Source organism: Acinonyx jubatus, chromosome C1 (assembly GCF_027475565.1).
Source record: "Acinonyx jubatus isolate Ajub_Pintada_27869175 chromosome C1, VMU_Ajub_asm_v1.0, whole genome shotgun sequence".
Taxonomy (NCBI): Eukaryota; Metazoa; Chordata; class Mammalia; order Carnivora; family Felidae; genus Acinonyx; species Acinonyx jubatus.
In genome coordinates this window covers 142,823,955-142,848,691 of record NC_069381.1, presented here as the reverse complement: position 1 = coordinate 142,848,691, position 24,737 = coordinate 142,823,955, and the positions used below count along the sequence as shown (strand labels likewise).

The window sequence follows — 24,737 nt, the reverse complement described above, 5'->3', positions numbered from 1 at the left end:
TAATTCTGATGGGTCGATATTGTTAGCTCTGAAAACTCAGGGTTAAAAGAGGTAAGTCACTGGCCTATGGTCCATACCTCCAAAAATGAAAACAAAATTTAAACTATAGCTTATCTGGATGCAGTTTTAATGCATGTTAAGTAGCGTGTGTGTGTGTGTGTGTGTGTGTGTGTGTGTGTTTCCTCATGTGGACAGATCTGGCTATGTGGATGTTTTACGATGTCTAGTTCTTAATTAGATAACATGCTGACCGGATAATCATACAGCTAGCAAAACTCATTGACTGTCATCTAGGTTCAAAGGTGACAAAGTACCGAAAAAAGGAGCATTCCCCATTCCTTAGCCACAAGGAGATAGGGAAAAGGGGAAAGTCTTTTAAGATACAAAAAGAATGTGGCCTTAAAAACAGAGGACTTGGTTAGAGGAATGGCTTCTTTGTGGCTCTAGTGTAGCAAGGCTAATCTAGATGGAGAACACAGAATTTCTGAAGTTCTCATTTAGTTTTCTTGATAACAATTGATTTACATAAATTTAATGGACATTGATTTTTATGCATCATCTTCCTGTCTAAATTTTAAAGGTAATAGCTGCAATTTATACTATTTAAAAAAAATGTCTTACAAGTAAGACGGGAATGCTTCCTCATTATAGTTAAGAGGTACAGATAATGGAGTAGGGTAAAAATTATTATAGTTAAACAGCAGCAAAGCTAATCTGTATTGCTGGGCCACTAATTTCCTCTTTAAAAATTTTGAAATCTTTTTATTATAAAATGTGAAATCTATATTTTCACATGTACATAAAAACATACATTTGTGTATGTAAATCATAAATATGTAACAGAATTTTGGTGAATATAGTATAACTATCATACACTGTCTTTAAAATAGTGGGGTTGGTCATGAAAACAATAGATTTCTCTTTCTTTGTATACTCAAGTTTTCTATTTAGCAACTTTCAACTAAGCCAAAAAAAAAAAAAAAAAAAAAACTGAGGCAAAATCTAATTAATTTGGATATCCAGACTAAGTTAGCTATTGCTACATAGTTTCACTTTGTGTCATGAAGAAATCTTAGCAGCAGTCTTATGGAATCACTTTTTAACTAGGGAAGTTCGTCGGTGACAAAAATAAGATTGGGGGCATCTGGGTGGCTCAATTGGTTCAGCATCCTACTTTGGCTTAGGTCATGATTCGTGGTCTGTGAGCTCAAGCCCCACCTCAGGGTCTGTGCTGACAGATCAGAGCCAGGTACGTGCTTTGGATTCTGTGTCTCCCTCTCTCTCTGTCCCTCCCCTGCTCACGCTCTGTCTCTCTCTATCAAAAATAAATAAACATTAAAAAAAGATTGAATTATAGCTGATTTTTGCTTTGGTTTGGTTTTCATGCAATTAGTCCTAATTTTCTTCACAAATCACTGCTTAGAAAATTAAAGCATAGCTCTAATTTTTATATACTGTACAGGCGAAAGGTTGAAGTGAATTTCTAAATTCATTCACTTACATCTCATATGCCCTAATAAATACCTATTTTTTTTTATTTCCCTATTACATGTACATATTTTGCAGTAATAAAATTATCACCATTCCCTTACTTAACATGGTATATTCTTTTTAGTGACGAGTAAGATTTATGTAATATTGATGAATGAAAATAGAAATACAGAGAAAAGGTCAAGCATATGTAAAAGTAACTGTGATATGTAAAAGTAACTAATGGTCTGTTAGAATAGTGTCGGAAAATGATTAATTTGAGGTATTAAATGATTAAACAGAACTGCATTCCATAGAGCTCAGAGCTTCCTCAGGCATGCTTTGCATATCACTATGTATTTTGGGCTCTCTACCCCTTAAACCCACTCAAACCAAAACAATTCTCCTTTTATGTGTATTCTTTATTGATCTTCTTTTTAAACTTCTGTTGCTAGAAAGGTTTCTCAAGGTCAAAAATGTTTGAAAACATTTTACTGCTATAAAATATTAGAGTATTTTCTTTCCATTAATGTGCTCCATAGGAAAGTATGCATTGCACATGATTTTTGAGCATGATTGTTTATTAAATTAACTTATTTATAGATCAACACTTTAAAAGGGGTTTGCTGTAGTACATATATGATATTAGAGCATTTATTTTTCAATAATTTATTTATTCTTATTTCTTTTTAATTTTACACACAGTTGTGAGCGAGGGAGAGGGGCAGAGGGAAAGAGAGAGAGAATCTTAAGCAGATTCCATGGTTGGTGTGGAGCCCGAAGCAGGGCTTGATCCTACAAGCTTGGGATCATGACCTGAGCAGAAATCAAGAGTCAGACGCTCGACCAACTGAACCACCCAGGTGCCCTACATTAAAACATTTCTTAAGTGTATTTAGTATATATGTTGTGATCACATATGTCTTTCAACTAACATATAATTGATCCCTATTTTACCAAAATAAAACAATTTATAATTCTGTTAAAAAAGTGTGATATAAATGAATGCTCTTAATATTTTCTAAATTACAAGTATTTTCAGTACTGTAAATGGTATCATTTAAAATTTGTGTAAGAGCTTTAAAATTACTAATGAAAACCAATTAATCTAAAAGTAAATGGTGTTGTTGATGAGATTTTAAAAAATAAGCATCCTCCTTTCATTCTCCATGAAAGAAATCTTACCTTAGCTTTCTTTTTTATATGAGTCACTCATAACTTGTATTTTTCATGTTCAATCTATATGGAACTTTTAAATATTTGGCCTGAGATAGAAATCTACACTTATTTTAATAGATTGCTAATTGTCCTATATATTGAACAATTTATTTTCCACTTATTTAAATTACCAGTTTTATTATATACAAAGGCTAATGACTTAAAAAGTGCTACCAAGTATAGAGAACTGTGTTCCATAAACTTGGATGTTCACATTGATGGTGAATTTCCATTCTGAAATAAGTGCCAGATGGAGTCATAAGCATTTGAATAATCAGAAAACCTGGTCTTGATGAAGCTAACCACGGTGAGCATGTAAAGAGACAAAAGTGCTATCATGGAATACTGGTGAACTAGGGTAAGAGACTAGACAGCAGGCTAAAAATGTAGGAGAAAATCTAGGGTAGCAGTTCCCTATAAGCTAAAATGTGTGCACTCAGGAAGGCATAAGTAGCAACATCAATGGAATTGATTCCATTTTAAAAAGTTCAAGTGTGGGAAAAGTATAATGTGTCCTTTGTCTTTAATAGTAAAGATGTTGTTGGGGCGCCTGGGTTGCTCAGTCGGTTGGGCCGCTGACTTCGGCTCAGGTCATGATCTCACGGTCCGAGAGTTCAAGCCCCGCATCGGGCTCTGTGCTGACAGCTCGGAGCCTGGAGCCTGTTTCAGATTCTGTGTCTCCCTCTCTCTGACCCTCCTCCATTCACGCTCTGTCTCTCTCTCTGTCTCAAAAATAAATAAATGTTAAAAAAAATTTAACAGTAAAGATGTTGTAAATAACCTTGGTTAGAGTAGTACTTGGAATGCTATTTCTGAAATACTGCAAAACTTTGGAATCTAGAAACCAGGCATGTGATTTCCCACCCCCCACCCCCAAAATTCATTTACAAAACAAGTGTTAGAATGGCATTGAAGTTAATTGCCCACAAATAAATGGAAATTATAGAGAGAAATAAAACCACCAAACCCAGGAAATAACTGTTTTTATTTTAGAGAATTTTAAGTGGTTGACAAGGGAAAATTGTGCATATTTCATGTTCAACACATTCCTGATATTACAGCTATTCGTGTGAAAAATATACAAAGTGTACTGACTTCGAAAGGTAACACTTTGTTTCTCTGAGGATAAAATGAGTTTACTTTCGAATTTGGGGGCAAGAAGTCTGATTTAAAATTTGTTTGAATAGGGAAGTGTAATTCTGTTTGATAAAAATGAGCCTGTTTTCCCAGATAAATGTAGCTCTATTGCTGTAGAAGAATCATTACCATGATTGTAATAATAAAACTCCATTTTTACAGTATATCTGCACTCGGAATTACGTAGAATTACACCAGATGGCTGGTATGCAGCACACTCATTAAATGCTATTTATTATTATTAAACTTGATATTAAAAATAAATAGAATTTTCATATTGGAGACAGTGATGACGCTAAGATGAAATGACAGCAGTAGTAAAGTAACCCCAGATCAGAACAAAAATTCCAGGAAGCAAATGAAGCCTGAGATCGCAAGGTATTTGTAGAAAATACCTGAGGTCTATCTAAATATTCTAATGTCTATATCAGACATATCCATTCAGTGAGGGTACATCAGGCTATCTATTTGAAATGTAATTTTTATTAAATTATTTAAAATGTAACGGCATTAGTTAGACCCTATGAATATAAAACGGATCTATATCTTATACTCTCAGGATTTTGTAGTGTAGTGGGATTTAAAAAAAAACACAATGAAACGAAGAGGATTGAGAGGTTGTTTTAGGAAATGAGGGGAGTTTCTGAGGAGGAGAGTGACAGGTTGACGGCGTGGAGATTATTAGCTCAGCCTATTCAGTGATTAAATCATCAAATAACCCCATGTGTCTGGGGAGCAGTCAGGAGGGCTGGAACTTTGACATTTCTCCCTAGATGGTCTATAACCTGCAGCCCCACATGAGCATTTCAAATCTTTATATATAAAAAAAAAATCACTGATCAGTCTTTAAGTGTAATTTTGTTCATTTTGTGGTTGTTATTATTTTACACAAAAACAAAATAGCTCTGAACTATAAAAGTAAGAAAAGCCTATTAATTTTTCCTCTATTTATTTAATTGTTCCTAGCTCCTTCCCTTTCTTGACTCGTACCTTCATTTCCAAATGCTTTGGTTTTGCTGCAGCACTTAAATGAAACCCACCTCAAAGGGAGGTGGAGAGCTTCTGAACCACATTCTAAAACCAGGTCCCTTCATATTGATGAGGAGTCAGAACTACTTGACCCCAGCAGAACATGGTGGCCGTCCTCACCCAATTTCCAGGAGAGCGTGTATTTATCTCTGTGTCTATGTATGTTTCTCACTTTTCCCTGCTGTAGCAACAGCTGGAGAGAGAAGAAGCACAAACTTTTTCAGCAAACCTAGTCTCCCTGTGGAATCCACGGCAGACAAGATTTCTTCTGTTGTGTGCGGACTTGAAAAGGAAAGTCCCAGTGGTATATAACTTCCAGTCTCCATGACTTCTGCGGCTGCTTTCATGTGCCCTCTTTTCCTCATTTCTCCAGGCGTAGTCATAAAATACAGTGGTCTGCTTATTTTGGTAATGCAAATTTCCTTTGTGCTTTTTCTAAAAACTATTTTATCTTTGATGTTAGGTCTAAGATATTGCTTATAAACATATGCCCATATCTGAATGCTTTAATACCATTGGGAGTGTCTTTTCGTTTCAGATTTCATTTCATTTCGAGGCTACCTCATTCAACACTTAAGACTGCATTATCTCATTCTGTTGCCTCTCCTAAATTTGACATAAGGCAAGTCTTGCATTATCAGTGTCTCCTTCATTTTTAAGGCTGTTCTTTCTATTGAAAACAGGGGATGATGATTTGGGGTTAATCTCATTTAATTATTCAGTGATTGCTTTTAATCATAGAAGTATTTCCTATGTGTTTCCCAGTTTTCAACAACAGAAAACTATGTTGGTTTACTTGAATATCCTACTTGTTCTATTTTTTTCTGTCAGTATTTATGCAAAATAAATTTTTACTTATCAAAAAACAAATACAAAGACATTAATTTTACAGAAAAAGAGAGCATTTTCAAATTTTATATTCAAGTCTTCTCTTTGTTGATCATCGCTTTAAAAATATATATACGTTTATCTGTCTTCTGGCTATATTCTGAGCTGGGTATTAATTTCTCAGTCACACTCAGAGGTATGTTTTTGTTTTTCTGTAAATATATTATAAGTGAATGAACACTGAAGCATGAAAGTTTTCTTATATTTAATTCTGGAAATCATATAGGTTTTGGTTTTATAACAGTTGATCAAATTATGCCAAAACACATTCAAGTGAAGTTTTAGCTATATAAAATTCTACTGCTTTCTGGGTAAAAGATGGCAAGTTTAAAAATATTGATTCCATTTGATATTATTTCTTCTCTAGTACTTGTAAAACATTCTAGTTTTATTTTAAACCTTATACTGGGAATCCATTTTCTTAAAATACAGACTTTCAGATATTACACTATGATTCACATTTGAAGGTCCATGAAAATAAACAAAAAAGTGAGGGCATTTCATCTGGTTCCTAAAGGAACAAATATTTTGGAAGCATCACCTAGTTCTGTCATGTGTTATCAGAAAAAGGAAGAACATCGAGGATCACAAATTCTCTGATATGTACATTTGTGATAGTTTAACACCACTGTAGATAATCCAATCTCTCTCCCTATCTCTTGCCTTTACAATGTTGGGAAGTAATATTTCTTAATCACAGATAACATCATAATATCCCCTTTCTATGTAGTATCAAATAAATCTCTCAGATCTTAGTAACATACTGAAGCATCTCAAAACCAAGCGTTCTTCAGATTGAGCCACATCAATTGAGTAACATCAGTTTGAACTGCTAGCTCTAAAGACAGTCGCAAGTAAAAAAAGTATACATATATGTTTCTATGTCCATAGCCTGTGCAAGCATGGTGGTATGGTTCTGTTTATTCAACAAATAATTACTGATTGTCTGTTGTGTGTCAGGAATATGTGAGGTATGGGAGAAAAATAAGCAAATAAGATCCAGCTTTGCATCAAAGCTTCTTTCAGCCTGATGAGAAGAGCAGCCCAACGAAGAGTTACCATACAATGTGAGAAGTTCTTTCTGAAGAAGTTATACAAGGAACAAGTGGTAGACTATTTCCTAATAAATTATAAAATGAAAAAAAATGAAGCAAAGGACCACACTTACTCCGCCCTCTCTAAAGAGATCTTCAGAAAAACAATGTTAGGACTGAGGGTATGTGACGTGGCTGGGACTGGAAAGACCATTGCATCTGTGAATCTGTGGATGCATAACAGGGACCAGGGACCTAGATGTTGTGCACTGTTTGCTTTTCCAGTGATGGTGGAGATGAAGCAGACTAGGAAAACTGGAATGGAACATTGGAGACTTTCCCACACCACTCTAAGGTTAATGAGGCTTTTTCTTTTCCTCAAAATTTCCAAAGTTCATTAATATTTATAATTTTATTTCTAGTGTCAAATAACTTATTGTAAGTATGATGCCTAGTGTTACTAATACTTGTAATAAAACAAGTAATACCTGTGGCATATCTGAAGTAGCCAAATATATTTTGGCTTTTTTTTCTTCATTTTGAAAGGAAACTATACCGATATCACAGCTGCGTTCTATAGGATAAAATCCAGGGAGTATCACATATTCCTTGCATCTTCCTCTCCTCCAAGGATCTGACTATATCTCTGACATTGATGCTGAATGTTGCTGTCAGTTTCCAAATTCCCAAGAAACTCTTTTTTTTAATTTTTTAATGTTTATTCATTTTTGAGAGAGACAGAGACAGAGCACGAATAAGGGAGGGCAGAGAGAGAGCTAGACACAGAATCTGAAGCAGGCTCCAGGTTCTTAGCTGTCAGCACAGAGCCGGTCGCGGGGCTTGAACTCACGAACTGGGAGATCATGACCCGAGCTGAAGTCAGAAGCTCAATTGACTGAGCCACCCAGGCGCCACTGCCCCCCACCCCAGGCATGTATGACCCACAGGCAACATCTGGAATTCTTAAGATTTCTTTCCCTTCAGTTTCAAATATTAGTAGAAACTTCGTATTCCCTCATAAAACTGAAATTAGGACAATAAGGAACAAACATCATCTAAGAAATGTAATGAATGAATCAAATCCATAAGATTGACATGACAACTGCTCCCAGTAGTAACCAGGATATAAAACGAAATTCTTTCTTACTTAGAATGTCAAGTTGCTAATAAGTTGTATTAAATAAATGAGATTTAATGACATAGCATAAGGAGTTAAAGAAGATCATGGCATAACAATTTTTTTTATTACTGTGTAAAAGATTGCTATTCAAGAAACTTACATAGCATGAATAATGGAAATGGGATGTGTATGGATAAAATAAAGTTTTAACCACATTTCAGATATAATGCAGAGGGACCTTGCAGACAATTGCCCTTGGCAAGCTGCAGTTGGAAAGAAAGTGCTTTATTTTGGGTAAAGATTTCTGGCTGGTTCTCAAATCAAAAAAGTCAATAAAATACCTGTGTCTACAAATTGTTACAGCAGCTACATATTAGCGGGTCATTTTTCGTTATTCATGTTTTTGTGATGAGAGTGGGAGTTGCGCCTGCATGGCCAGTGATAACCTATATTCTCCAGGGGTTTGTGGAAGGATGCTCTTTGTTACAGTTTTGTGATTTCAAAGGTACCAATTATAATTACAGGGAGACATTACCCTTTTAAGGCATGGAGATCTTTATATGACAGGGGAAGAGCCAAAATTAAAATTAAATTATACGTGTTTAAAAAAAAGGATGGAACCATGTTCTTTTACATTCTACATCTATAATTTAGCATGCCAGTTCTGATACCCTTGGCAATGGATTTCCTATTCTCAGTTACTTTGTGGGTGTAATAGCATGTTAAGACCTACTCAGAAGTTATAACTGTAATGTCTGTCTTGAAATACTTTGACTTTAGTTCTAGTAAAATAATAAGTCACCGTTGTGGTTAGGATTTTTAATTGAGAAATGTAGAAAGATTCCCTGGGACAAGGAAAATGGGAGAAAAATTCTGGACTTTTCCAGAGGAAACATTAATTCCAGTGACCAGTGAACTTTTTTTTTAGTGTACTGTAATATTTTTTATTAGTGTAATGTAGTACATACAGGATATTTACATTAATGCAGTTTCATGCATACAGAAAAAATGATTGTATTTGAAACTAGTGGGTATAGACTCTTATAATTATCCAAGCCTGCAATGCAGAAATGTTCCAACAGAATTTCACCATTAATTTTCTAAGAGTTTCCAAAGCTGAATGGGCCTAGTAGAGTTACTCAGTAAGAATACATCTTGGGTTGATAACTTTTAGGTTAATGTCTGTGAGGTTGAGTATTAGAAGCCCTAAACATACGAATTATTTGAATTAACAAGAGCAGAACCCATTTCCACTGTTTCCCTGAATCCGTGACAACAAAATTAGAACATATGTAGTTTTTATAACCACACGATTAGATTATAAGCCTGCAAAGCCTGCTAGCCAGATATTAATCCCCTCCAGAAAGAGTCCTCTTTCGAGTTGTATTTTCAGGGTGTCCTCAAGGTGCATTGCTCTGAATAGATTCCTATATTCTGGCCCTCTGTACTGTCTGTGCCAATACCAATGCTCACGGCAGGACCCCTGTTCGGGACAGATGTCCTCAGCTCCTCCACATGACCTGTGCTCCCCTTTCTGCCTCAGGACTCCGAGTTGATCCCTGAGCTGTTGCAGTTCTTACCACCCCACCTCCCCATGAAGAGTGGGGGCCGATTTTGATGCTCTTTATACTCTGTCTCCACCTCAATGCAACAATAATAAAACAAACTTACTGTTTCTTCTACCACAGCAAATGCGTTCCATGTGTTCACGTCTCAGAGCCTAGGGTGGTACTTCAAAAGTCCAGAAGCAAGTAGATATCCCTTAGTCTATCATATTAGTCAGATATTAGTCGCCTTCCCCAGAATTAACTGGTTCACAGAATGTGTGACTATGGAATCATCAATCCGCTTAACAAGGAAAGAGACTATCAGCCTCCCCCATTAATATCCAGTCTCATCCCCGAGCCCAAAGGAGATTCTCAAAATATAAATAGATAGACAAACAAATAATTAAAGTACCTTCTATGAACCTTAGCATGGAGATTGTTTCTTTGGTGTGTGGACATATGTTTTCATTTCTCATGAGTAAATACTAGGTAGGTGACCCAGTAATTTTATTCCTAGTTATTTGCCCAAGAGAGATGAAAACATATGTTTGCAGAGAAACTTCTATATACATGTTCATGGAAGTTTTATTCATCAAGTAAAAAAATAACTAGAAATGACACAAATATCCTCAACAAAACGAATTTAAAATGGATTTTAAATTTAAGATGAAATGGAGTTTTAATTTTTTTAAATGCTATTTAATTTATTTTGAGAGAGAGAGAGAGAGAGAGAGAGAGAGCAAGCAGGGGAGGGACAGAGAGAGAGGGAGAAAGAGGATCCCAAGCAGATTCCACACTATCAGTGCAGACCCCAATGCAGGGTTCAATCTCTCGAACGATGAGACCATGACCTGAGCCAAAATCAGGAGTCAGAAACTTAACCAACTGAACCACCCAGGCGCCTCCAAAATGAAATGGAGTTTTTAAATGTAGTACATTCATACAGTAGAAATCGACAGAAATAAAAATGGGCAAACTTTTGATATTGCAACAACATGGGTGAATTCCTCCAGCATTATGTTGAAGAAAGAAGTTAGACACAAAAGAATGGGCATTGTGTGATTCTATTTATGTGAAATTCTTGAACGGGCAAAATAACTTATGGCGACAGCAATCCAAACAATGATGGCTTAAGGCTGGGGAGTGAAGGAAGGGGCAGAGCCGCCAAGATAGGAATGTTCTGTATTTTGGTTGGGGTAGAGTCACTTAAATCTATAAATTTGATCATAGGTCAGTTATTCCTCAATAAATTTGTTTCTTTTTAGATCTAGGGAGCATAACTTCCCAAGGTCTGAGCCATTCAGCTCCTATCTTATTACTCTTATCTTTTATAACGCTTTACTGATGTTACTTTCATACGCATATTCTCTACTGATTTTATAACTACTCTTCTACATCCAGCTTCTATAAATTAAATAAGGCGGGTATGAGTACCCCATTTTGCAAGCTTTTGCATATTTTGAAACATGATTGCCTTTCCCCAGACTCGGCTTCCCTTCTCAGTTCAAAGCTATTGTGCTTACCAACACATTACACAATGCACCTCTTTGCACTAATAGAGAACAAAGCTCAAAAAAGTATCTTCATGATAGATAATAGAAAAAGGAAAAAAAAAATACTTTGCTTTATTTACCCTTTTCAGTGCATTTGTAATAATAATCTAGTTTTAACTTGTGATAACTTATAATTTTGAAGTTTGGCTTGAGTTAGAACGTGATGCATCCTTGATTTATGCAAAGAGCATCTAACCTCTATAAGACATAATAATTCATGACATTCGTTAATCATATCCCTTCATCTTCTTACCATCTGGTCATTTCCCCACAGAGTAAACTTTTATAAAGCTATTTCCAAAAATACATTTTTCATGTTTTTAAATGCTTTGCAAAGTCATCTTTATTCTTTTCACTTGATATTTTTAGCCTTATCTCAAGGTTGCCACTGTTGCATTGCAAACGGTTTTTCCATCAGAAATGGTACTGACTGTAAAATAATGTTCTTAAAATAACACTCCAAAAGTATTATTTATTTTCTCTTTTGGCACAGAAAATATACTCAACAACTTTATAAACTTGTTCAGCAAAGTCAGCCAAGAGCCACTTACAACATATGCTGTATACACAAGGGCACTGTGTTGGCTTGAATTCTTAACTAATTGTGTGTTACAGCAAAGAAAACCTTAAAAATGGTTTGAAGAGCAAGTACTCCATAAAACTTGCATTTACCTCATAAAATCTGTCAAAACCAAATTTCCCAGTGTCGCTGAGATCGCTGTTTCCATTATCACTTGGTATAGTACATGAACTTATAACCATTGAACAAAATGAGATTGGTATTTCAGTTAGTATCTTAATAAACATAAACCTATGTGTACAATCTCACACACAATTTCTTTTCTTTCAATTTATGCAAATTTTTGGTTTGTCTAGCCTTATGTATCTAAAATAATTGTACCAGGTTAATATTAAACGTGTATAAGCACATGATATATCTTCCAATCTGGAAAAATTATTCTAATAACTTGCATTTATATTTTTATTTTATTTCCTAGTTGTTAATAAACATAGAGTCAAATTTACTCTATAGTTATTTCTGATTTCTTCTTGTTTCTAGAAATTGTGCACAACTTTACTTCTTTACTGAATGAATTCATACTCCAAGATTGGTATGGCCTTGAGTAATCCAGAATGCTTAAATTTGTTTCTGTGTTGCTTAAATTGCAAACAGCCTGAACTTGAAGAAGGTAATGCATAACATAATCTAATGTTAACTGTTCTTTATTTCGATATACTCAAACTACATAGTTAAAGGAAAAGTTATCTAGGTGTTACGTTAAAAGCTTCATCTACCAACAAATTAAATTTGAATAATTCACTCCTGCCACATTGCTTCATCTCGAAAAGGTGCAGAGGGGCAAGAACTTCAACTTTAAAAGGGGGAGGAGAAACTTCTATGCATTTCTCTTCCTTTCCAAGTCTACCTTTATAGCTTAGTGCAAAGATGTGAGCAAATTTTGAAATGGTTTTTGATGCAGCAGTTTGAACTTAAAAAAATTGTGAGAAGTGTGGCCCCTTGCTACATGATTTGGAGAGGATATAAGTAATTTGATTTTTATTAAACTAATGAAAGAAATTAAAAGCCATGCTAAGCTCTAAAACTTCATAATTAATTCTAAATCGCTTATATTTTGTAAATAAAACCAGTATGAGTTGTAGTCTTTCTGACTACAGATGTTTCTGAGATCAGAGGACAAATTAAGAAGTATGCAATAGAGGATATCTTTGATTTTCAGTTTTTATTGAGGATTGATTGTATATACAAAAGTGTGCCTATCCTAACTGTACAGTTTGGTGAATTTTCATACATAGAATACACCTATATAACTAACACCCTGATCAAGAAACATGACATTACCAGAAGCCCAGTCCACTTCATACCTTCATCCAGTCACTAACCACCACCCACAACACAAGTGTAACCACTGTCTTGACTTCTAAAAACATACTTTAGTTTTGCCTTCTACTCTACATAAATTTAATTATACAAGTGCTTTATTGTGTGAATATGCCCACATTTATTTTTCATTCACGTGATGATGAACATTTGTATTGGTTCCAGTGTTTGGTTGTCCCAAATAATGCTAGAGTGGCCATTTGAAATCTGTCTTTTGGGGAATGTATGTAAATACATGTCCTGTTGGGTATGTACTTAGAAGTCCAATTGTTGGCATAGAGTGTGTGTATTCAGCTTTCCTGGATACCGTCATGTGATTTGTTCCAAAGTGATTTTGTCATACTTACCTGCCGTCAGTAATTCATGAGAATTCCTGTTACTTAGCATCTTTGCCAATGCTTAGTATTATCAGATTTAAAAAGTGTTAGTATTTCTTATATGTGTAAGTAGTAGAAGTATTGCATTGTGTTTTTAATTTGAATTTCTCTGACAACAAATGTTGTCAAGTATCTTCTCTTATGTCTTATTTATTCTTTTCTCTGATGAGTTTGTCCAAGTCTTTTTCCCATTTTCCCTTCAGTTGTGTCACATTCACTTAAGCAATTCCCAAGATCTCTGTGAAATACAGTGTGTGTGTGTGTGTGTGTGTGTGTGTGTGTGTGTGTGTGTTTTATAATGAATTGCAGTAGTTTCTTGTACATTTGGGGATATGAGTTTTTTTGTTGGATATCTGAATGTAAATATCTTCTCTAATTCTCTGAGATGCTTTTTCGTTTTCTTAAAATTGTTTTAATGGAAATTTTAAATTTCAGTATAATTTCATTATCAACTTTCCCGTGGATGATTAGCTCTCCTTGTCTTAGTCTATTCCAAATTAACATAGTTGTTTTTTTTCTGTTATCTTCTACAAGGTATATTGTTTTATAAGGTAATTGCCTTTTAGATCAGCAATCCCTTGGAAATTAAATTTTGTGTATGGTGTGGAGTAAGAGTCAAGATATATTTTGTTTCCTATATGCTTATCCAAATACTCTGGCACATTTTATTAAAAATATTATCTTTGCTCTATCATACTGTACAGCACCTTTATCATAAATCAAATCATCAAATATATGTGGGACTTTTTCTAGACTCGTTTTTTGGTTTTGGGTCGTTTCATATGCAATAGAACAAATGCCATATTGTTTTAATTATCTGGTAGATTTTGTTTTATTTTATTTTTTCTTTTTGAAGCTTGCCTTGTCTATTCTTGGTTCTGTGCATTTCTGTATAAATTTTAAAATCATCTGGTCAATGTCAGTAGAAAAAAAAAGAATACAGACTTTTATTTGGATTACATTATACATAATAAATATAAATATATTGTGCCTTGTTTATAATGAAAAACAAAGCTATGTATGGAATTCCATTGTTATTTCAAATTCAATTCCCATAAGAGTAAATAACTTCCATCTAATATGTGTAAAAGATAACAATGCAATGAGCTGAACATTCAATAAAGTCAGATTTAATAAAGATGGCTGATGGTGGTCACTTGAGAACCAGAAAAAATATAGCAAGAATTTAACCATGGAGGGTTAGTGGAAGAAGATTGTAGCTTGTATTCAAATTTTACATCTGATTTCCAATCAAATAAAATTGGAAGCTTTCAGCATCAAAATACCGTATAAACAGAGATCAAAGCACTTAAGGAGAATTCCAAATGTTGGATAGATTTATGAAGTAATGTTAATAAATATTTTCAATTGAGATAAAAAATGCGTTTGACTTTTTCAGTCCTCAACTGGTTAAGAAATAAGCCTAAAATGTCGGGAAATTGACAAATTAGACTGAAATAATAAGAATGTAGTTCAAAAAATATATTATGATCTATTCACATTTTTTAAACCTCCAAATAGTGAGTTCATTAAACAGGACTTTTAAGCAATCAAAATAATTGGTATCACATGTTATCTGTAATGTTTTCTGAAAATGCTAAATTAATATGAAGAAGCCTAAAAGCCTAAGAATAATTTTAGTAAGATTCTATAATGATAAAGTGTCCTTTTTAGGTATTATATTACCTTAAAATTATCTCATATATATTGTATTATTGACTATCATTTGAACAGTTATTGTGATTTACCAGTTGCCTATGATCAATATATCTCAACATACAGATAAAATATATTTTTTCCTCTTCAAATGCTCAAAAAATCACTCCATAAGCAAAATAGTAGGCTAAAAAATGTCAGTTAAATGTAGAATTAACTGGAGCAGCTTTCTTCTCCTTAATCGTATTTTCCTTAATCTCTGCTCATACCCAGTGACCACATTGCATACACTGATCTTAGGTGAAAAGTCATTAGAATATTGGAGAAATATCTAATATATTAACTTCCCCAGTCTATTAATAAATATCATTGAGAAGGGCTAGTACATCCTTTCAGCAAAATTATCCTTCATGTAAATTTGACAATGGTTCTTTCAGAAATGGAAAAATGTGAAATAACTTGGGAACGGTTTTCAGGAATTAACAGAAAAGGATAAGAAAATTTGACCATGTGCATGAAGCAACAGTAACTACATTGTTTGGAATGATGTGTTTCCCTCTTCTTCTTTGTCCTTCATTTCAGACATATTTTCCCCTGTACTGTCAGATGCCCTTTAACATATAGAGAGAACTGTTTAAACACTTGCTTTTATTCTCCCATCTCAATCCCTAGCTACATGTGCCTAATATTCTCCATTTGGGTAGGCACCTCAGAAGAGTTAATTCTAGACAGAAAGAAATGAAGAAACCACCACTTTCAGAAAGTCACTGAATCATATCAAGTTGTTTCTAATGCCCTGTCCCTGGGTACTGACCTCAGATAGCCTGCACGGAGCCTGGGTTCTTTTTGTTTTTTTCCTTCTCTTTCATCACCTTTACCCATTTACTTGATTCCCTTCCCTCAATGAACTTCGGCCCACTTTTTTTGTTGTTTGGTGTTGAATTGATGTTTTGGTCCTTTCGTCTGCCCCTCAAATCTCCATCGGCCCTATCCTCATGTCTTCCAAGCCCCAGACTGACAAAATCTGTAGATTGTTTTAGTGAAGAGTATGTATTTAAGTTTCAGGGTGGGTTGGCATGAAAAAGACTTTAGGATGTTTGGATCTGTCCAAACAGAGTGATTCAGTTAATATTAAGTGGATTTCTTAAATTAAATCCAAATTCTGGATTCTAATTCTATTGTGCAGTTTTTGTTTTATATTGTTCTTTCAGTTTATGTAGGGCTAAATAAGTATGTAGGGCTAAATGTAGGGCTGTATAAGATGATACAGTCATCTTATAACTATAGCTTTAGTGCCCTTGTTCTTTTAGAGTGGATATTTATATTTAACATAATATCACAGAAGCATCTAAAGGGTATCCTAAGGAAATAAGTCCTGAGAGATGGTAGATTAAAACAAAAAGAGATTATTTGGCCAAAAACCTTTTGGAGTTATGATTTATACCAGAGACTCTTTTGGGGTGTTTATAACACACATTATTACATTAAGGTCCTGCAATTTAAAATATATATGTATTAATTTATTAATACATACATACTCATAAGCCATTATATCCTATACTTATTTGAAAGACTTTGGAAAGGAACAACATCATTGTCCTTTTTTGTAAGCATATACAATAGTTTATTATACCCATCTACATAATACACTTTGGAACAATCAGCACTAGATCTATATTTATTCCTATTGCCCCTTCCAAAAATGGGTTGGAAATGGCCTCTGAGTGCTATGTTTCAAGAACTTTGACTGCTTATCTTATTTATATTGCTTATATTCAAATTCCAACTAAGTGACTACCAATTTTGTTGAACTCCATAGTTTGATAATAGTAGAAACACCCTGTGTATTGGACCTAAGTAAAGATAAATCTATTTCTTGCTTTCTCTACTTACTATTTTTATGGCCTTGGGCAACTTCACTAACAGTCTGGGTCTCAGATTTGTATCTGGAAGACAGCCTTCATAGAGTTAGCATTTGTCCTGTAGAGAATTAAATGAGATAAGTGACATTAAGTATACATCACAGTTCCCTGATACAGCAGCCCATAAATGTTAGCAGTTGTTGAGAACTGTTTCTGAATATTTCTGAAAGCCTTTGCTCCATAATCATTTTAAATTATTTCTCAGCACAACCTAGAATTTAAAATTGTGGATCCAGACTTGTTGTATGTGAGAGGAAATAAACATATTTTTAAAAATTCATTTGGTGTGTGAAAATATATTTTACCTAAATGCTTGGTAAAAAAAAAAATCAGTTGTTTAACAATTAAAAAAGAAAATGCCTGGGGCACCTGTGTGGCTCAGTTGGTTAAGTATCTGACTTTGGCTCAGGTCATGATCTCACAGTCCGGTGATTTTGAGCCCTGCGTCGGACTTTGTGCTGACAGCTCAGAGCCTGGAGCCTGATTCAGATTCTGTGTCTCCCTCTCTCTCTCTCTCTGTCAGCTTCTCCCCCACTTGTGTTCACTCTCTCTAAAAAATAAACTTAAAATAAATAAAATATCTCTTTTAAGCATTGTTATTGAATGTAATTCTTGTTGATAAAGGTATATCAACATTCCTTTTTTATCTAGATATGAGTCCAAAGACCAAAAAACACTCAGGATAAACCTTATTTAAACTCTCTATTTATTTGCATGATTTTGTTATTTCAGGATATATATGAAAAATTATTGTTTTAAAATTGCAGTTATGAAACTGATATTCACTATATGTTAACTAAATAGAATGTAAGTAAAAATTTGGAGGAGAAATTACAATTATTCTTTTATGCATTTTGAATATATTTCATCTTGCATTTGGTACGGTACTGTGTTTTCCTTCCCATTCCTCTGGTCTCCTACTTGATTAAAACTATATAAACATATTCGAAATAAGAGAACCTGCCCCTCTCTGTCTTCTCTGCACTGGGAGCAACCCCCCTGCCACAGCCCCCTCATCCCCTGAAAACATCCGCCTGTGCAAAGTTCGTCTCCTGCCCCTTCCTGGTGAGGAGCACCTCTTAGTTGTTGAGCGCATCACTGCAGCAGCTCTAGGACCACCAGAGACCCTGACAGATGAAAGCCTCAGTAGTTTGGCAGCCCCACGTCCCATCCCTTGACCTCACTTATTCCTAACTTCAGCTTCAGAACCAGCGCCATTTCAAAGGACAGCCACACCCAAGTCAAGTTCACTGGGGCTGGGGCTGCCGTGGTAGGGGTGGCTGGCTCTGGGGCTGGAACCCAGACTGTTTAAGTGCCTCACCATTGGTTATGCCAGGGGCCCATCTCTGAAACAACAGTTATTCTCCTACGCCATCCTGGACTTTGCCTTTCTCCAAGGCCTTGGGGCTCTTTTGCCTGACGGTGGCCCTTCTCATCATCTTTGAGTGTGAAGAAGCCATCTCACCCCCCCGCCCCCCCCCCCCCCCCCCCCCGCCTTGTCATTCCTTTTCCCATACCTCCCCAGGCAGTCTGGGGAAAGTGGTTGGCTCAGGGTTTGAGAGAGAAAAGACAAATACTGCATTTATAAGAAAAAAAAAAAGAAATAAGAGAATCCTTTTCATGTATTTTGAAATGAACAATGAATACCAAAACTTAGAGAAAACTGAGAGAAATTTGAGTTTTAAAAAGTCAAACACCGTACTCAAAACAGAAAATATATAAATAGATATATGTATATTGATTCCAAACATGCCCTTTGGAAACTGTGACTGAAGAGCGCTGCTCAGGTCCTCCTTCAGAACCCAGGCCTCATCTGACAGCTCACAGCCTGGTCCATCAACAGAATTTCCTGCATCCAAAAGAAGATGCTTCATCCAGTAACATGCCCTCTCCAGGGCAGCTAGCATCCCAGGACTGTTCATATAAGGGTTTCAAAAGGTCCGTGCCCCGTGGTGTCTAAAAAAATCCAAGGGGCACGGCAGCTCTGGAGCTTTCTGAGTGAGTGATTGAAGCTCTCGCATGACTGTCCAGACCTGCTCTCCCAAACAACACCTGCTAAAAGTCCTGGTTGCCAATCTGATTTTCAGTCTGTTTCCCTAGGACCACCAACCAACAGCAATCCTGAAGGAAGTTGTAACAAATGATTCAGTTACAACTCAAAGAATTTATATCTTCCTCCAGTCCCATTGTATTCCAAAGCCTCTGTTAAAAAAAAGGGGGTGGGGATTGTGAGGCAGAAAAAGCTGTACCAATGAAAGATAGAGGATCTATGGTGGAAATAATTGAGAATAACCATGTAAAGCAATCAATTTCTTATGGGAAAATATATCTGAAAACTATAATATCTCTCACAATTTTGTAAATGCAAATAAGTGCAGTCAATTAAACCCTTTAACATTTATTTATTCAAGTGAAAATGATATACAAAGCTATTCCATTACCAGTTGTCTGTCCAATCCCTGGAAATCACACACAAAATCATTCTTTGTAATATGTTCTCTAGGACAGCAAACATTGTAATCCAAATGTTTTCATTAGTTTATTGGCAGAAGGTGATATGGATAAACAATCTATCTAAATATCAATACCAATGATTTGTAAGTATTGATTGAAGTGAAAGTCCTTATTAAGTAGCCATTAGATTGAAAGCAATACACTTGATAATGAAAAGTACAGGTAGCCTTTAATAGTGGAGAAAGAATTGTGTGTGGTTCCTGGGCAGCCGACTGGGAGAAGAAAACACAGAGAATAACAAAGATAGAGAGATGTGCCATTGCATATCAGTCAGATATATTCTATTCCTAAAAGAGGTTTGAGGGTGCATATTTACCTGGACAAAAAAATATATAATAAACCCCATAATTTAAACAAAGAGAAAAGAGCCCTGATGGAGTATGGATTTAGTGCCAAGTCTTTAACATGGAGACAAAACCTTGGAGATCAAGATTCAGATTCAGCTTTTAACTCAAGTCTAAACTAATAAAAACTAACATAATTTCTTTCCTGACGTTTTGATCTAATAATTTGTAGCCTCTTAGGCTCAGATTCCCCCGTGATTCAAAAACAACCTCAGATTCTATATTTGGAAACTTATATTACTATGGTCTATAAACTGGTAAGAATCTTAAGAGCAAGATGAAAATTACAGGAAAATAATTTTGCTTGTACTATAAGAAAAATAAATAGTATTCTTGTTCTAAGAAAAACTTACGTGAGGGGCTCCTGGGTGGCTCAGTGAGTTAAGCGGTCTGACTCAGTGTCACCTCAGGTCATGGTCTTGCGGTTTGTGGGATCAAGCCCCAAGTGGGGCTCTGTGCTGACAGCTGGGAGCCTGCTTGGGAGCCTCTCTCTCTCTCCCTCTGCCCCTCCCCCACTCTCGCTTTTTCAATCTCAAAATGAACATTTATTTTTTTATTTTTTTTTAATTTTTTTTCAAGTTTTTTATTTATTTTTGGGACAGAGAGAGACAGAGCATGAACGGGGGAGGGGCAGAGAGAGAGGGAGACACAGAATTGGAAACAGGCTCCAGGCTCCGAGCCATCAGCCCAGAGCCTGACGCCGGGCTCGAACTCACGGACCGCGAGATCGTGACCTGGCTGAAGTCGGACGCTTAACCGACTGCGCCACCCAGGCGCCCCTCAAAATAAACATTTAAAAAGTAAAAACTTACTTGAGTTGTTAGATCCTGTAATCCCAGGACAGCTAGAACTGTGTTAAATTCCAAGCTGCTCCATGTATTTGCTCTGTGATCTTGGGACAGAGTCTAAGCAGATCAGAAAATCAACTTTCTTAAATGGGAATGATACAGTATCCATCTCATAGGACACTTATAGGAACTAAGTAAAATTTCACATGAAAATACAGAGTACAGAGTTTGTATGATAGATTAACAACAGTTCACCAACTGCTAGTTATTTGAGCCACTTTCAGTAATTGAAATTTATTATTAATCTTATCTTAATACTTAAGCTTAACACTTCTCCAACAATTGTAATTTATTTCAATCAAAATCAATCATTGGGGAGGGGCGCCTTGTGGCTCAGGTGGTTAAGCATCTGATTCTTCTTGTTTCTGGCTTAGGTCATGATCTCAATTTCTCTCTCAGATCCTGCTCTGCTCTTGTTGGCTCTTTCTCTCTCTTTCTCTCTCTTTTTCTCTCTCTTCAAAAAAAAATACTAATAATAGTAAAAACAATTAAAAATCATTGGAAAATTAGGACTATGTTTTTTGTTTGTTTTTATTTCTAAAGTTTATTTATTTATTTTGAGAAAGAGGGGAAGGGAGGGTCTGAGAGGGAGAGAGAATCCCAAGGAGGCTCCATGCTGTCAGTGCAGAGCCCAATGCAGGCCTGGATCTCATGAACCCTAAGACCATGACCTGAGGGAAACCAAGAGTAGGATGCTCAATCAACTGAGCCACCCAGGCACCCCAGGACTGTGTTTTAAATATATTCATATATTGCATAAGTTATGTTTTCAATAAACAATTATGCATATATAAATATCATAAATAAATAGTATCTTTTAAATTATTTTTTTTCTTTTCAAGGTTCTGTAGATCTTATTGAGATAATTAATTTTATAGTTTTGCAAATCTTTTTTCTTATAACCTGAGTATTGTGTAGCACTAGGTCGATTTAACCACTGTGATATTCTCTAGAACTGAGTTTCAACTGCCATATTATTATTTTGACCTTTCAAAATCTTTTTAGAACCTCTTATATAAAATACAAATGGGTTGTCATTGAGTGACTGGCGTTCAAAGTCTCATCTTCCAAAAAAAAATCTTGTTCTTTTCTATTCTAAAGCATAAGACATAGAGATCACTAATATTTCAATCTGAAAGAAAAAAAATTTATACAATTAAATGAATATTTTTAAAAAGATAAAAAATCATTGATTTACTAAAGTATCTATCTCAAGAAGTTAAAAAGCCAAAGGAAAAAATTAAACATAATGAATGTGGAAGTTAAGAACTATTAAAAAATAAGAGTAAAAAAATCAAAGTAGAAGACAAATATAGAATTGAGAAACCCACAAACTACAAAGCTGAGTCTTTGTGAAGCTTAATAAAATTAAATATTATAAGAATTATTAAAAAAAAACAAAATTGAAGAGATCAGAAATATCAGCAACAAACTGAAAATAAAATTTAAAATACTAAATAAATTAAACTAAAATTAAAATATTACTAATAAAAAGGTATAAAGAGATCAAATAAATAATACTAAAGTTATATAAGATCTTTAAAACAAAACAAAATAATACTATAAAATATGTTTGAGAAAAATTAAAAACAAATTAAGATTATACTATACTTATGGATGGATTCAGAGAAAACATTGTAAGTATATTAATGTTTTCAGAATATTGATCTATAGATTTAATGTAATCCAAGCAAATTCCTAGTAGATTGTTGCATGAAAATTAACACACTGATTGTAAAATATACACGGAAATGCAAATGATCAATAATAACAAAGACAATGGTGGTACTGGAGGCCTTATAACACCAGATACTTAACTTTCATAAAATTTTAGTGTGAGTGAACAGTGAGGTATTGACATATGTATTAACTGCTCAAGGGAACAGAATATGAAATACAGAGGCATACCCACACATATACAGTCAGCTAATTATGACATGAAAAAAAGTAACCGAAAAAAAAGGAAAACTGACAAATTGGACTTCATTAAAATTAAGAAATTCTGTTTCTCAAAATACACTATTAGGAGTTTGAAACGCAAGCCACAGGGAAAAGATTATATGTAAACATGTGTGTGGTGTATGTGTATGTATGAATGACAACTTTGAGAATACAAAAAGAAGTATTTCAATTAACAATATCAAGATAGACGACCCAAGAAAAAACAAGCTAAAGATTTGGTCAGGTACTTCAAATAAAGGCCATCCAATGATCCATAAACGTGGAAACATGCTCAACCTCATTCATCATCAGGGAGATGAAAATCAAAACAATGAATTACTACTCTACCCTTGCTGGAATGGCTAAAATATAATAAAATACTTCCCATTTCCAAGTATTGGTAAGGATATGTAACCTTCATAATATATGGATGATGGGAGTGTTACTTTGTGAACTAGGGGAGTGTTTTTTCCCTTTGGAAAAGTGACAATATTTGCTGAAGCTAAGCATACATACATTTTGCAAATCAACAATTCTATATCTATGTATATAAGGTGAATACATATGCTCATCAAAATACATGAAAACAATCATTTTATCAACATTACTTATAGTAGATAAAATATCCATCACTATTAACTAGATCTAGAATTATGTATCCATATTATGGAAAGATTTATGTTAATGAAAATTAGTGAACTAGTTATGTACAATGACATTGATAAATTTCACTAACATAATGTTAAGCGAAAAAAGCTAGAACAAAATGTACATACGGTATAATTTCATTTATATGCATTTCAGATGTAATTAAAAGTAGTTAACGGTGATAGACGTTCAAAGGGGTAGTCTTCCATGGTGGAAGCAATGACTGTGAAACATAATCATTTTATTATTGAGTTATGGGATGTACAACTGTCAGGAATGGAACATATTGTATTTCCTCTCTTTAGTTTCTAATATATATTTTTAAATAGGGTTTCTTTTTTTTAAATTTTTTAAACATTTATTCATTTATGAGAGACAAAGAGCACAAGCAGGGTAGAGGCAGAGAGAGAGAGAGGAAGACACAGAATTGAAGCAGGCTCCAGGCTGCAAGCCGTCAGCACAGAGTCGGACGCGGGGCTCGAACTCACAAGCTGTGAGATCATGACCTGAGCCGAAGTCGGACGCCCAACAGACTAAGCCACCCAGGCGCCCCTGGTTTCTTTTCTTAAAATATTTATTTATTTTTGAGAGACAGAGAGAGACAGAGTGTGAGCGGGGGAGGAGCAGAAAGAGAAAGCCAGAATCTGAAGAGGCTCCAGGCTCTGAGCTGTCAGCACAGAGCCCGCCGCGGGGTTCCAACTCAAGCCGTGAGATCGTGACCTGAACCGAACTCGGACACTTAACCGACTGAGCCACTCAGACGCCCCTTAACTAGAGTTTCCAAACTACAGGATTGCCTTTGCCTTTAGTAACAAAAGATGAAGAACACTTAACAAGTAGATTCTAAAAGAAATATGATGCAATCTGTTAGCCTCGTTGATCCAAAGCTAACTTGTTTTAAAGATCTATTACATCTCATGAATCAGAATCGAAACATATGTGTTCAGAATAATGCAAGTCAGATTCACTGAAATTCTCTTTGCTTTATTCCCCTAGAAATCAAATATGAATACCTTGAAAAGGTGATGGTGGCATCCAAATTAAATGATGACCTCTGATTTGTCATGTTGTGGACCCATTTATAATCTTCCCCAGTCTCAATTAGCAGAATAAAGAGGTAGGACACTTTCAATTATCTTATTGATCCATATATAACGTGAACAATGTTGAAACACATAGTGGTTTGCTTTTCTAAATCTGACCTCAGGAACTAAAGACAAAATTGTCAAGCTTCCAGCTGTGCTCATTCTCTGCCACAATCTAAATTGTACACTCATGCATGTTACACCCTCCCCTTTTCTTATGTGTTTCACAGTGTGTAATTTTGCTAAAACAAGCCCTTTAATTATACATTGCCAAAAGTGTCACCTACTGTTAAATGATCCTTGTGCTGCAAACAGAGAAACTGTGGGTCCTGTAAGGTTCTGAAGTTTCCATTATGTGCACAGACCCCAGGAGCATCTGTTAACAAATCTGTTGGTGGCTTTGTGTAAAAAAGAACCAGGCTGGACTCCTGCTGTACTTTTGGTCAGAGAGTGCAATTTACATTTTGACAAGCTTAGTGGGTAAGAGAGAAGACCGCACAAGTATA

At 35.1% G+C, this 24,737-nt stretch overlaps 1 pseudogene; it reads left to right on the top strand.

The window, feature by feature from the left end:
• LOC128311859 (ATP synthase F(0) complex subunit C2, mitochondrial-like) overlaps positions 1-24,737 on the top strand; it is a 131,608-nt pseudogene that overhangs the window by 13,434 nt on the left and 93,437 nt on the right.